This window comes from Borostomias antarcticus (genome assembly GCF_949987555.1).
Source record: "Borostomias antarcticus genome assembly, chromosome: 13".
In the NCBI taxonomy this organism is placed as follows: domain Eukaryota; kingdom Metazoa; phylum Chordata; class Actinopteri; order Stomiiformes; family Stomiidae; genus Borostomias; species Borostomias antarcticus.
In genome coordinates, this window is record NC_140246.1 from 15,663,709 (window position 1) to 15,668,159 (window position 4,451).

Sequence of the window (4,451 nt, forward strand, 5' to 3'; positions counted from 1 at the left end):
CAGGTCCGGGATTTTCAGTGCGTTCCCAGAGAGGCCACAGGGGGGTGCTGTGGTTCCATAAAACCGCTGGCCGCAGCTTGGTCTCAAACCGCAGAGCAGCGAGACGGAGCGGCAGCCTCCCCTCCCCTCTCCTCCCTCCGCGGTTACAGGTGTGCGTTGTCATTCAGCACCCACACACACACCTCTGTCCTGCCATCAGATGGCTACACGTACACACGCACGCACACAATGGAGAATGATCTCAGCGAACCAATTATACCACAATCTATTAGGGAGCAAAGCACTGCAGTAAAGGCTAGATTATCCATTCTATAGGCTCGTGTCACGCCGTTGCTTAAATGAATATGGATGAATATGGATGAATATGGGTAGATGGGCTGTTTGGATCCCTCCGTCTCGCAGGCAGTGGCGGTCAATCATGTGTAGCCGACTGTTCGGGTGGCGCTGGGCCCATTGAGTGGCATCGCCCATCTTTAATAGATTTGCTGCTAATGCAGTCCAAACTGCCGCAGCCTCGCTCCTCTCCTCTCCTTCTCTCACCCCGACAATCAGCTTGATAATGGAGGTAAATAGACAGGTGGGGCGTGTGTGTGTGCGTGTGTGTGTGTGTTTGTGGAGGACGGAGAGTCATGCGTAACTATCAATCTCCGCGGCCCATCAGTGTCATCAGATGACTTTGACGGAGTTGAGGCGCGCTAATTAACTTGGCGCGCGGAGAACCGCAGGCAAGCAGAGAGAGAGAGAGAGAGAGAGAGCAGGAGAAGAAGAAGAGAAGGAATACATTAGAAAGAGAGGGGGGATTAATAGAGAGGGGAGGTGAGGGACAGAAAGGGAAGATGGGGGGGGGGGGGGGGGGGTGAATAAATAATCTCCAGATGTGTCAACTCTGGTATCAGCGAGGGCAGACATGCCACTGGGTTCATTATTGCATCACATCCCTCCCCCCTCCCTGTGTCTCTCTCTCTTTTTCCTTATTTCTCTCTCTGTGTCTCTCTCCCCCCCCCACACACACACACACACTCCAGCAACTCCCCCCCCACCACACACACACACACACACACACACACACACACTCCAGCAAGACACACACACTGCAGAGAGTTCTGTCTAGATCTGGAAGTTTATCTGGTCACCAGTTTCGTAAATGAAAAGCCAATTGAACTGAAACCCTCCAAGTCTCTTAGGCTATAAACACGCACACTTAAACTTCCATTAGAGAACAAGCAAACTGCCTGACACGCACACCATACACACACACGCACCATACACACACACGCACGCGCACACATAATCACACACACACTCATACACACGCACACTTAAGCACACACACACACACACTTCCAACTTTCATCAGAGAAAATGCAAACTCTGGGAACAAAATATGCCGCTATCCCTCCATCAGGAGTACTTTCCAGTGTCTGTGTTGAAACACACTCATACACACACACACACACACACTCCAGAGACTGGCCCAAGGTAGATGAATATTTATGCACTGCGTTTAGGCATGGCATGGAGCAGAGAAATAGAAATAGAAATAGTCTAGTTTCCAAGGTGAGCCAAACAAACAACTTCAAACACATTCAAATGCAGCGCGGTAATTTGTTTGTGTCGTGTGTGTGTGTGTGTGTGTATGAGTGTGTGTATGAGTGTGTGTGTTTGTGTGATGAGAAAAATAACCCAAGGAAGCATAAAGGGTTATTACCGTGTTATTACACACTGGGCCAGGTCACGTGCCATGTGCTTCAGAACATCAGGAACCGGGAGACGTTGGCAGATACTGGCACACACACAGATTCAGACACACACACACACACACACACACACAGAAACACAAACTCTCACATCTCTCTCTCTCTTTCTCTCTACAGGTTCCCCCTAACCCTGTACCAGTCAGTCATCTGAGGACGCCAGCAGTCAGCCAGCTCTGCTCAGGAAACCAGGGAGAGCAGAGCGAGCGACAGAGAAAGAGGGGAAGGAGAGAGAGAGAGAGAGAGAGAGAGACATTGAAAAAGAGAGATGGAGAGAGGAAGAGAGTGATGTAGAGAGAGAGAGAGCGAGAGAGTGTTTGAAGTCGGGGATAATTGATCATGTGCTGTAGTTAAGATAATTAGCAGAGTCCAGCTCCGTGGTGAAGAGCAGGAAAGCTGCCAGCTCTCAGAGTCAGACAGCTCTGATCAAACATCCGTCCCCCGCTGATTAAGAGGGGTTTGTTTCTCAGAGCAGGTGTGTGTTTTGTGTCCACAGTGTGTGGTCGCATTCTCAACGTGATGACATGCTGCTCCTGGTGTCCCTGACTGGATGTGGCGAGGTTTAGGTGCGGGGGAGTGGTGTGTGTGTGTGTGTGTGTGTGTGTGTGTGTGTGTGTGTTTACCTGCGTGTGTGCGTGTGGATCCTCCCTGTGTAGATGCAGAGTTGACCTGCTGCTGCTGGGCGCTGATTTCCATCCCATAATTCCCATCCGAGACTGCAGCTGGTGATCCTGCTCTGTTGCTAACACCTCACGCTTTAGATGACCAATCACACGGAGCTCGGGTCAGGGACAGGCCTCCCTCTGTCCCTCCCGCTGCCACACGTCTCTGGCTCGGTCTTACGGAAAAAGTACAGTGTCAAAATCAGCCTAGAAGAATTTTTATTATTTATTTTATATTTTATCTTTATTTTTCCAGGGGAGCCCATTGAGACCAAGGTCTCATTTTCAATGTTGCCCTGGTTACAAAACCAAGCATACTGTATAAACAGCAACAAACATCAATACAAAATAAACACAAAATATCATACATTTACACATTAAAACAGATAAATCTAAACTGATAAGGTGGAAAATTTAAAAACATCAACTTCAACCTCAGTTTCATTTACCATAGTTTTAAAAACTGCCTAGGGGGTCTAAGACATCCAATTTGAAGGTTTCTTGATACTCATTCCACGCTCTAGGGGCACAATAACTAAATTTGTTTTTTCTTAGTTCATTTCTGGCTCGAGGAACCTCCAGGAGTAGCCAATCCTGGGACTTTGTTTGGGGATATGTAGAACACCATCCAATTGAGGGATTAGTAATTAGGTAGCTTTTGTCAAATTGCTTTACAAACGTAAAGGAGCAGCTGCTGTGTCCTCCTGACAGCTAGGGACGGCCAGCCCACTGCCTGATATAAATTACAATGATGCGTCCTAAATGATCACCAGAAATGAAACAAATTGCTGAATGATGAACAGTGTCGGGCTGTTTCAAGGTGGTCGAGGCAGCGTGCATATTAATAATGCTGTCATAGTCAATCACTGACAAGAAAGTAGACTTTACTAAAAGCTTCCTGTCATTTGATGTCAAAAGAACCAGAAGTTTTACCATTCACTTTTTACATAACTCATTAACATGCATCTTGAAGGACAACTTTTCATCAATAATAATCCCAAGATACTAAGCGAGTACATAAAGCAGCCAGTCAGCCAGCCAGCCAGTCACCTGGCTACGCAGTCAGCTAGCCAGCCAATCAGCCCGTCACCTGGCTATGCAGCCAGCTAGCCAGCCAATCAGCCAGTCACCTGGCTACGCAGCCAGCTAAGCAGCCAACCAGCCACTCACCTAGCTATGCAGCCAGCCAACCAGCCACTCACCTGGCTACGCAGCCAGCAAACCAGCCAATCAGCCACTCACCTGGCTACGCAGCCAGCAAACCAGCCAATCAGCCACTCACCTGGCTACGCAGCCAGCAAACCAGCCAATCAGCCACTCACCTGGCTACGCAGCCAGCTAACCAGCCAACCAGCCAGTCAAACTCTACACCACTACGCTCTGCTACCTGGGTTGCCCCGTCACCCCGAGGCCCCTGCAGTCGATCAACACGGTCAGGGCTCTTCTCTGTCCTGGCCCCGCAGTGGTGGAATGAACTGCCCACTGACATCAGACCAGCCAATCTTTCGCCGCAGGCTCAAAACTCATCTCTTCAAGAAGTACTACCACGATCCTCCCTCTTAAGCACTTATTTTATTTATATTTTGCTCTTCTTGCACTTTGCTTTCAGCACTAGATTATGCTCTTAGTCACTTGTTTTGGCAAGCAGATGCACTTGAGAGTTCTGGCAAGTAGTTGTACGAAGAAGTAGGCTTTTCCTACATTAAATTCAATTATTGTAAGGCGCTTTGGATAAAAGTGTCAGCTAAATTTCTGTAATGGAAGGTACAGTAATGTAATGTAATGCGTGTCTGCTTGTGTGTGTGTGTGTGCGTATATGTGTGTGTGCGTGTGTGTGCGTGCGCATGCATGTGTGCGTGTGTAGGCCTACTGTAGGTGTGTGTGTGCGCGTGTGTGTGTGTGCGTCATGGGCGGGGGTCTCATATCTAGAGTAGCCTACATCTCCGTCTGAATATTCAGTTCTATTCTCCACAATAAGCCTTGGAAGTACAGGAAGTACGCGAGTCACAGCACTTAGCTTCATATGCTAATGAAT